Source organism: Mesoplodon densirostris, chromosome 18 (genome assembly GCF_025265405.1).
Source record: "Mesoplodon densirostris isolate mMesDen1 chromosome 18, mMesDen1 primary haplotype, whole genome shotgun sequence".
Taxonomy (NCBI): Eukaryota; Metazoa; Chordata; class Mammalia; order Artiodactyla; family Ziphiidae; genus Mesoplodon; species Mesoplodon densirostris.
Genome location: NC_082678.1, coordinates 1,638,522 through 1,649,959, shown reverse-complemented (window position 1 = coordinate 1,649,959; position 11,438 = coordinate 1,638,522). Strand labels below are relative to the sequence as shown.

Genomic DNA, 11,438 nt, shown 5'->3' with positions numbered 1-11,438 from the left:
ATGGATACATGAGAAACACGCATAACAATGGTACCTGGCTGATAGAGTTTGGGGGGGATGGAAGGAGTAAACACATGGAGAGCTTACAGCATGTCTGGCACTTAGTAAGTACCCAATAACTACCAGCTATCACCTGTAATCCACCTTGTGTTATACTTACCTTTATGTCTCTTTCCTCCATTCTGGGTTGTGATGGCAGGGATTTCATTTTTGTATCCCCAGAATCTGATGCAGGGTAGTTGCTCATTCAGGAGTCTGTTGAATGAATGAATGAGGCACTTTACCCACTCCAAGCTTCAGTTTGCTTCTCTTTGAAATGGGGATATTAAAACTTCTCTCAGAGGGGAATGATGAAGACCAAAAGAAGTCAGTGCCATGGCCTACTCGTTTAACAAATCACTGTGTGCACCCCTCCCCATCCCCAGCAAGGCACTGTGCTCTAGGCTTCTGGGAAATAGACAAGAGCAATTGGGTAACAATACATTAGCACTTGGCAATCTCTAAAGCCCTTAAGCATCCTTTTTTTAAAAAAAAAAAAAATCTTTATTGGGCTTCCCTGGTGGCGCAGTGGTTGAGAATCTGCCTGCTAATGCAGGGGACACGGGTTCGAGCCCTGGGCTGGGAGGATCCCACATGCTGCGGAGCAACTAGACCCGTGAGCCACAACGACTGAGCCTGCGCGTCTGGAGCCTGTGCTCCGCAACAAGAGAGGCCGCAATAGTGAGAGGCCCGCGCACTGCGATGAAGAGTGGCCCCCGCTTGCCACAATTAGAGAAAGCCCGCGCACAGAAACGAAGACCCAACGCAGCAAAAATAAATAAATAAATTAATTAATTAATTTAAAAAAAATCTTTATTGGAGTATAATTGCTTTACAATGGTGTGTTAGTTTCTGCTTTATAACAAAGTGAATCAGCTATACATATACACCAGTCTTATTTTGATAATGTATTGATACATGAAGAGACTATGAAGCACATTTTTTTTGTTATCTCTCTGTTATGAAGGAAGAAACTCAGGGAGGAGAAGTAAACTTGACCTCAGTCACACAGCTGGTTGAGGGGAAGACCCAAATTTTTAATTCCAAATCCTGTCTCTTTTCACTATACCCTATTTCCGTACCCCCACCCCAGGAACCTACACACATAATTATTATAGAAGGTAAAAAGAATAAGGGTCCTAACACATACGGAGAAAATCTGCGTGTGAATGTGCAGGGCTGTGCGGGTGTACATTTGAGTGTGATAACACCAGGCTAACATATGTAAGAGCGTTCTGTGTGCCTAGGACTGTGACTTACGTATATTACTTCTTTCAACTCATAATAGCCAGATATAAAAGGCAGATATTATTTCAGTTTTAGAAAGAAAGTAATTAAGGCTCAGAGAAGTCAACTATTTATCTCTTTAAGGACAGTCATAGCAAGTGAGTGTATTTGGAAAAAGGTGGGTCATACCCAGCATGGCAGGGAGGAGGAGCCTGGGAGGAAGGAAAAAATCAGAAAAGGCTCCATGGAGGAAGTGCCATTTAAGTTGGGCTTTGAAGAATGGGTCAGATGGGGCTTCCCTGGTGGCGCAGTGGTTGGGAGTCCGCCTGCCGGTGCAGGGGACACGGGTTCGAGCCCTGGTCTGGGAGGATCCCACATGCCGCGGAGCAACTGGGCCCGTGAGCCATGGCCGCTGAGCCTACGCGTCTGGAGCCTGTGCTCCGTCCGCAGCGAGAGGCCGCGATAGTGAGAGGTCCACGCACCGCGGTGAAGAGTGGCCCCTGCTCGCCGCAACTGGAGAAAGCCCTCGCACAGAAACGAAGACCCAACACAGCCATAAATAAATAAATTAAAAAAAAAAAAAAAAAGAATGGGTGAGATTCAGACAGGCAGAGATGCAGCCCAGGGAAGCAGGGTAGGAGAGTGAGGAATTGACAGCAGCTCTTCACTTGGAGAAAGATTCCCTGAGGCTGGAAAACCACAGCTTCATGAGAAAGTGAAGCCTGTTATCTGTTGACAGCGTTTTCCTCAGGAACGATAGACTAGCCCTGCGCTGCAGCTCCTCAAACGAAGTGCCACCTTGTGTCAGGATATTGAGGTTGTCTGAGCAGCTGCCAAAGAGAACACAGGTAGCCTAGCCCTTGAGAAGAACAAGCTCAGGACCAGGACAGCAGCAGCTTCCTGGCAAAACCGTGGGCATCAGGCCAGCACTGCCGCTGCTAGGTCCGGTGCGATCCTGGCAAGCTGATCCAGCACTCCAAGCTTCTGTTGCGCCTTCTGTCGAACGGGGATAATAAACTGGGAAAGTGTGTCAAGGACCCACAGAGAGATACATGCAGGAAAGAGCTGAATGGCACCATGCAGTAATGTCAACCTTTCTGAGGGCAGTTGGCCCCTTCCATGCTTCAACCCACAGCCAGAGGTGGACTGAAAACAAGTCAGACTCAGAGAGCCCTTGAAAAAGGCCCCAAAGAGCTTTATAAGGCACATGATCTCTGTATATATAGCTTACTTATTTACATAGATTTGCTTTAAATAATTCTACATGTAGAGAGATAAACCCTGTTCCTATAAACGAGTCCATCCCAAAGGAAACTTCAAATTTAAAGTAATTGCAATTAGAAATCCCAAAAAGTTTTTTTTTTTTTTTTTTTTTGCGGTACGCGGGCCTCTCACTGTTGTGGCCTCTCCCGTTGCGGAGCACAGGCTCTGGACGCGCAGGCTCAGCGGCCATGGCTCACGGGCCCAGCTGCTCTGCGGCATGTGGGATCTTCCCGGACCGGGGCACGAACCCGTGTCCCCTGCATCGGCAAGCGGACTCTCAACCACTGTGCCACCAGGGAAGCCCCCCAAAAGATTTTTGTTTTGTTTTTAGAACTAGGTAAAAGTGATCTTAAAATGCATATAAGATGGAAAAAATCTAATTCATATGGGAGGGTAAGTGTATGAGAATTGCCAAAAATACTTCATGAAATTAAAAAATAGCCATGATGGTCCTGTCCAACCAGATATTTGATTTTATAAGAAAACTCAAAACAGTATAGCATTGTCATGGGCAGTTATCAATGGAACAACATAGAGAGTGTGGAAACAGATACAAACATACAGGAGTCCTTAATATACAATTAACATTGTATTTAAAGTCAAATCCGTAAAAAGGGGAGTAGTTGAACAAATTAGAATGTATTTACACAATGGAACCTCACTGTGGAACATTATGTAGCCATTAAAGAGAATTCATAGAACTACATGTATTGACCTGGAAAAAAAATGTTTGTTGTATATGCTCAAGCAAAACATGCAAGTCACTGAGTACGATGCATGGCATGATCTCATTTTTAAAAATTTTAAAATTTTGACCTTATTTCAGACTTAAAGAAAAGTTGCAGGGATAGAAGGAAGAATTCCTGGATACCCTTCACCCAAATTTCCCAACTGTTAACATTTTACTACAAAAATATATACATATTTCTGAACTATATAAGAGTATGTTGCAGACATGATATCCCTTCATCCATAAATACAACAGTTTGTCTCTCCCAAGTACAAGTACAACTCTATATAACCGCAGGATAGTTATAAAAATCAACAAGTTAATACTGATCAATACTATTATCAACCTATGGACCTTATTCAGATTTCATCAATTTTCCAGGATGATTTCATTTTTTGGAAAAAATACATAAAGGGAGAGGTGAAGAAACCTTTACATATGTCTCCATGTGTATAAGAGCTTGGGAAAGGTATGGAATAACCACACTTTTAACCTTGCTTACCTTGAACATTGGTTACATGTATTATAATTTTATAATAAATTATAATGTAGAAAAGTTTAATGTAAATAAACAAAAAATGAATGAATGAATGAATAAAATCACCGTAGGTTGGAGATAACTTGAGATCAAGTCCTGGTTCTGCCAACTTTGGACACATCACAGAATCTCTCCAATCCTGGATTTCCTCAATCATAAATTTCCACCTATAGAGGAAGCTATATTTGGAATAAGGATTAAATGGGAAAACATACACAAAGTTCTCAGTCCCTAGAAGGCACTTTAAAAAATAATTCCTGTAAAACCAGTCAACACTTGTATGTTTCCACCTCCTCCTCTTTGTTCATGCCATTCGGCTTAGAATGCCCTTTCCTCCCTCTCCACTGTCACCATCCTTTTCATCCTTCAAGGCACAGTCTAGATGCCACCTCCTCCAGAAATACTTGCCTGATCACCCTGACCAAAAGTGAGCTCTTTCCACTGATGCCCTATGGCTACCCCATGCCCTGGCTGCATTAGAATTGTTGGCAGGGATAACAATGATTGAACCCCAGGGAGTTGGCTGAGGAGCTCAAGAGAAAGGCTTTCCTTGCTAATCAAAGGCTGCTATGCTTCTCTGCTGATTCTGTCTGTGTGTGATGCCTGGAACTGCCATGGTGAGACCATCAGGGAAGAAGACATTGTCTGTACACCGAGAGTGGCAGAGTGGCAAGATGGATTAGCTTAGGTCATGGTACCAGCATCTGGAAGCATACTGACATACTGCCTAGGCCTTGAAAGGCCTCACTTATTGGTCATAGGGTATGAATACCACCAAATGGAGATTCTTTTTCTATTTATACCTCCAACAAATATATAGTAGGCATTCTAAGAATATAACTTGTTTGAGTCATTCATTTGACTCTAATCTCCCAAAATATATTGAGTACCTACCACATACCACCTGCCAGCTAAGGGCATGCTGGAAATAAAATCTGTAATCATTATACACTTTGCCTGCCTCTCTCATAAGGCCCTGCCTTGCCTCCCACTACTCCCAAAAAAGCACTCCCATAACAATACTAGTAACTTCCAGAATGTATGTGCTCCCTGCCTTCACGTATACTTTCTCCACACTCCCATTTATATACTCTCCCCCTATAAACATCCCATTGGCCGTCCACAGTTTCCCCTCCCAATCCTATCTGGGGTGGGCTGCATAATGGCTCCCAAGGTTATCCATGTCCTAATCCCTGGAACCTGTGAATATGTTACCTTATATGGCAAAAGGGACTTTTCAGATGTAACCAAATTAAAGATCTTGCTATGGAGAGATTTTTTAGGATTAACCATGTGGGTCCTAAATGTAATCACAAGTGTCCTTATAAGAAAGGCGGAGGGAGATTGGACATAGAAGAGGAGGAGGCAATGTGACCAAGAAGGCAGAGATGAGTGTGATGCCTGGAGGCACCAGAAGCTGGAAGCAACAAGGAACAATTCTCTCCAGAACCTCTGGAAAGCACTAGCCCTGCAAACACCTTGATTTTAGTCCCATAAGACTCAGTTCAGACTTCTGGCCTCCAGAGCTGTAAGAGAATAAATTTCTGTTGTTTTAAACCATTAAACTTGTATAATTTATTCCAGCAGTGTTAGGAAACTAATACACTACTCACTCAGCTCAGACCTCTAAGAGACCTTTGGTGACACACTTGGTGTAGGTGCCTGTCCCCTCTCTCCCTTCTCCCATGGCACTGGCCACACCACATGCCACCATCAGTCTCAGGGTTGGTGTTCTCTACTAGACAGTGAGCTCCCTGAGAGCAGACACCTGTCTTATTTTTTATTTATTTGTTTGTTTGTTTAATTTTTGGCTGCATTGGGTCTTCGCTGCTGCACGTGGGCTTTCTCTAGTTGCAGTGAGCGGGGGCTATTCTTTGTTGTGGGGCCCAGGCTTCTCATTGTGGTGGCTTCTCTTGTTGCAGAGCACAGGCTCTAGGCGCACGGGCTTCAGTAGTTGTGGCACATGGGCTTCAGTTGTGGTTCGCGGGCTTTAGAGCGCAGGCTCAGTAGTTGTGGCACACGGGCTTAGTTGCTCTGCAGCATGTGGGATCTTCCCGGACCAGGGCTCGAACCCGTGTCCCCTGCATTGGCAGGCGGATTCTTAACCACTGCACCACCAGGGAAGCCCCACCTGTCTTGTTCATATCTGCAGCCTGATAGCCGAGCCTTGTGCCTGGTACCTAGTGGGCACTCAGGAAATGTCTATTGAACCAATGATTGAGTAAAGGAAGATAAATTAGATTTGGTCTGATAACACTGGGTCTTATTCAAGTCTTGACAGATGACTTTAGCTCTTGAATTTGACCCAAGAAAAGTTTAAAATTACATCGTCTAAAGAAAGATTTTTGTACTGCACTCTTTATGAAAGCAAGGCTTTCACAACTTTTGGCAGCTGCTGGGATTGCAGTTTCTTTAGTTTTTTCAATTTTGAGTTGTCAGCAAGGAAATACTGATTGTTTAAGATCATGACTGTCCGTGTCTGCCATCATTAGTTGTGATCAAATAATTTTACTTTACACAGCAGTTCAGAACGAGTTCCTTATTTCCACTTTCAGCTTGAAAATCAGAAACATCGTTTTTATTTTATTTATTTATTTATTTATTTATTTTTACATCTTTATTGGAGTATAATTGCTTTACAATGGTGTGTTAGTTTCTGCTTTATAACAAAGTGAATCAGTTATACGTATACACATGTTCCCATATCTCTTCCCTCTTGAGTCTCCCTCCCTCCCACCCTCCCTATCCCACCCCTCTAGGTGGTCAGAAAGCACCGAGCTGATCTCCCTGTGCTATGCGGCTCTTCCCAAATAGCTATCTATTTTACGTTTGGTAGTGTATATATGTCCAAGCCACTCTCTCACTTTGTCACAGCTTACTCTTTCCCCTCCCCATATCCTCAAGTCCATTCTCTAGTATGTCTATGTCTTTATTCCTGTCTTACCCCTAGGTTCTTGACATTTTTTTTTATTAAATTCCATATATATGTGTCAGCATACGGTATTTGTCTTTCTCTTTCTGACTTAATTCACTCTGTATGACAGACTCTAGGTCTATCCACCTCATTACAAATAGCTCAATTTCATTTCTTTTTATGGCTGAGTAATATTCCATTGTATATATGTGCAGAAACATCGTTTTTAGAACAATTTTTATCAGCCCTGTTTTTTTGCTTGTTTTGTTTTGTTTTTGATACTGGCTACTGGATCTGATTGGCAGAGTATAGGCATCATGTGTCAAGTCGCTGTCATCTCTTCTTTCAAAATTAAAACTCCCTTCCGCGTCCTCCTTTTTCTTCTTTATGTGGCTGCCTGCAGTGTCTGTTTTCCCACCTTTCCTTCATGACTACTGCATCTGTTATTAGACAGCTCCCTTCTCAGACTTACAGTGAAGAAATTTCTTTGAAAGAGACATTCTTCATATACTACTTGGAAACAGTCATTTACAACAGAGAGCTTTGAAAAATTACACCAGAGAAAAGAACTTTGCTCAGGGTCACTGAGAGGAAAGGCGGCAGAGCTGGATTCTTCGCAGACCTGAGTCCGAGGCCGACTGCAGGCCTATGTTACCCCTTGGCACTCATTGAAAACCTCATGAAACATGCTAGTCTCTGTAAACGATCAATGGCGCTAGTCAGGATGCCTCCCTTGGGCTGTTAATAAAAAAATTTATTAAGAGAAAACATGTACACCGTCTTAGGAAAATAAAACAAGAAAAAGGCTTTTTAACAAAAAGTAGTAGTACATTCACATTGTTTGTAACCATCACCACCACCCATCTCCAGAACTTTTCCATCTTCCCAGACTAAAATCCTGTACCCTACAACAATAAGTCCCTGTTCCCCCTCCCTGCAGCCCCTGGCAACCATCATTCTACTTCCTGTCTCTATGAATTTGACTACTGTAGATTCCTCATATAAGTGAAATCATGTAGCATTTGTCCTTATCTTACTTAGCATACCTTAAATGTTGCTACAAGGTTGACCCTTGTAGCATGGGTCAGAATTTCCTTCCTTTATAAGGGTGAATAATATTCTGTTGTATACACCACATCTTGTTTACCCATCCATCCATCCATGCATCCATCCACGGACATTTGGGTTGCTTCTGCCTTTGGCTATTGTGAATAATGCTTCAATGAACATTGATGTACAAATGTCTACTCAAGTCCCTACTTTTCAATTCTTTTGGGTGCATACCCAGAAGGGGAATTGTTGGATCGTGTGGTAATTGTTCTTAATTTTTTTAAGAACTGCCATACTGTTTTCCACAGCCGCCGCACCATTTTACATTCCCCCGAGCAATGCACAAGTGTTCCAATTTCCCCACATCTTCGCCAACACTTGTTTTTCTCTGTTTTTTTTGATAGTAGCCATCCTAAAGCATGTGAGGTAGTAACTTACTGTGGTTTTGATTTGTATTTCCCTAGTGACCAGTGATGTTGAGCACCTTTTCTTGTGTCTGTGGGCCATTCATACATCTTCTTTGGAGAAATGTCTATTCAAGTCCAAAGGGAATCCTTTCCAACCCCAGCCCGGCAGGATGGCTCCTGCAAAGTGCAGCGAGAAGAAGAAGGGCCGGTCAGCCATCAACGAGGTGGTGACCAGAGTACATACACTATGAACGTTCACAAGCGCATCCCTGGAGTGGGTGTCAAGAAGCGTGCCCCTCAGGCACTCAAAGAAATCTGGAAATTTGCCATGAAGGAGATGGGCACTCCAGATGTACGCATTGACACTAGGCTCAACAAAACTGTCTGGGCCAAAGGAATAAGGAATGTCCCATACCGTATCCGTGTGCGGTTGTCCAGAAAACATAATAAAGATGAAGATTCACCAGACAAGCTCTATACGTTGGTTACCTGTGTACCTGTCACCACCTTCAAAAATCTGCAGACAGTTAACGTGGATGAGAACTAACTGCTGATTGTCAAATAAAGTTATAGAAATGCCAGAAAAAAAAAAGTCCAAAGGGAACCATTTGAATTACTTTAACTGTTTCTGTTTTATCTTCTGTTATTTACCTCTAAACAATATACTTATTCAGACATTTCTTGATTTTCTGTTTAAAAGGTAAGGATTCGCACTCCCATCTTTCCTCCTCATGTCCTTCTAATATAGTTTTATTGCTATTTTTGTACGTACACTGGTTGTTTTGTAACTTTAAATGACACATTCCTTTATTTCATGTTCCATCATCAATAAACAGGATCTCTTGACACCTCAGTTTGTCAGGTAAGAGTATCTGCCTCCACGCTCATCACCTGTCCCTTACCTCTCAACACTACTGTCAAGTGTGACTTCCAAGTTTTGTAGCATTTACATTCTGTTCCCTAACTTCAGTTATGTCTTCTGGACTTTTTCATAGGTTGATGCTAAGAAGTTTTTAAAAAATCAATAAATTATGTTTACAGTATGAGACCGGTTTTGAAGCACAGGAAGGGAAGGAAATTAGCAAAGGGGAAGGCCTAAGGGCTTTCTCAGGGTAGCCAAAGGCATGAGCAAAATCACAGGGGCCACAAATCATGCAAGTCATGTGCAGCACACGCAGATATGCTCGGATCAGGCAGAAAGCCCCTTGGGGAGCCATGAGGAACTGAGTTGGTTGACGGATGAGGGAGGAAAGTTGGAGGGCATGGATGGCCCATGTGCCCAGCTACCTACTCCCTCAAAGTGACCCAGGAATTCTGGTCACCATGATCTGCTACCCGGACTCAGGAACTCTCACATCGGGCATTTCTATTTTTCTTTCCCCCAGCCCTCCTCACCTTGCTTGGAACCAGTGCCTACCACAGCTCTCAAGGCTTTGCAGAGATGAAAAGTAATTCTAAAGGTTTGCAATACCTAACGCAGAGGAAGGTCTCAGAGTGTAGACACAGGAGGAAGAAGAGGATGGAAAAAGAAACTAACCATCACTGAAAACTGGTCGAGTACCAGTTCTGTGCTACTGTACTCAGTGATTACCCCAGCCCTCTGTGTGAGGCTAGTATTATTCCCGTTTTAAAGATGACTGAGGCTGGAAAGGCCCCGTGACTTGCCCAAAGCCACAAACTGAGTATAGACAGAGCCTTGGCTTGTGTTCACTGAGCCCACCTTGACCTTGGACAAGTGGCTGAACCGCTTTGGGTCTCAATTTCTTTATCCGTAAAAATAGAGACACATTCCAAGGTATGCCTGTTCCTTGCAGGTTGATTTTGAGGGCAGAGATAACGTCCTTGAAGAACCCGGCATGGGGGAGATATCTTGAAACTGGTGGCTGTGATTCCACGACATCTATGTCTGGGAAGTCAGGAAAGCCCAGTGCGTGGAAAGCTGAGTCTGGAGCCAAGTTCAGGGAGGGACTCATCCCACCCTTCCCCCTCCAGGATCCTCAAACTAGCAAGGAAAGTGCAAGGGCCTGCAAGATCAGTATCCACTCCTCACTTCACAGGCCCACAGAGGAGAAATGACTTACCCAGGGTCACCCAGCAAGCTAGTAGCAGAGTCTCCCAAGCAGGGCTTGGTACCCAGACTTGGGATACTCCCTAGCGCCCCACGTTCCCTGGGCTGGGCTATCAGAGTCTGTGAGCTAGTCTATGAGGAAGGCAGGCCCTTGCAAGCCCATCCCCACACAGCTGAAGTGTGGGGACCCTCCCCAGCAGCCAGGGTTTCAGAGGGATCGAGGTCACTCTCAGGCTCATGAAGGGGAGAGGCGTTGTCTCCTCCTCACAACCTCGGTTGAGCCAAAATTCCCAGAGAAAGGCGAAGACCTTCTCAGGCCCAGCCCCGCCCTCAGCCACCCCTGCTTCCTGGCCCAGTGAGTATCCCTGGCTCTGGGTCCGGAGAGGGGAGGCCACCCTGCCGGGGTCTTTCCCGTATTGCTCTCCCCCTTCTCCTCTGGAGAAGACACTGCGGACCTGGCACACGTGCCACGCTGCTGTCCAGCGCCTCTTTTCCTAGCTCGGTCCAGAGATGGGCGGTCACCTTCTCTCCATCCTGCAACCACACTTGGGCCTCAGGGGACCACAGGGAGGGTCTGGAGAGAGAGAGGTTTACTTTTCATTCACTCCTCAGCCTCAGGAATTGTGCCTGGGGCGCGGAGGTGGGGGTGGTGGGCAGGTTCCCACGCCTGAGGCCACCTCAGGGTGCGCTGCAGGTCAAGGCAGCAGTCCGGGGGAGGGATGGGAGGCTGACGCTTGGGACGTGGGGGTCCCCTCCATTTGTTAATGGAGTCCCTCCGGAAGCTGACGTCTGTCCTCAGCCAGTACTCGGGCCGCAGCGGTCTCAGCCGCGCCACGCTTAGTCCCAGCTGCCTCCCCTCCCCCGCGGGCTCTCTGCTCCAGCCTTTACGGCTGGGGGCGCTTCGCGCGGGCTTCCCTGGCCTCCGGCAGGCAACCCGCGGCGGGGCGGGGGCAGCACGTGACCCGCACGCCAACACGGCTCGGGGGATGGCTGCGCCTGGCGTCGCCGCGCCGCTGGCTCCCCCTCTCCGCAATCAACACGCTCTTGCGCCCCCAAACCCAAGCCCCTGGTGGTTGGGAAGGGAGACCTGCTTTGGGCTGCGGGACGGGGACGACGTCGGATCCAGAAGGAAACCAGGGCCATTTTAAGAGGGTGGGAGGCGGAGGGCGGCGGGTCCAGGGGAGGGTGACCCGCGCGCTTTC

At 45.7% G+C, this 11,438-nt stretch overlaps 1 pseudogene; it reads left to right on the top strand.

Annotated features, from left to right (window-relative positions):
* The first annotated feature begins 8,338 nt into the window (after positions 1-8,338).
* Positions 8,339-8,721, top strand: LOC132478610 (large ribosomal subunit protein eL31-like; annotated as a pseudogene).
* The last annotated feature ends 2,717 nt before the right edge of the window (positions 8,722-11,438 follow it).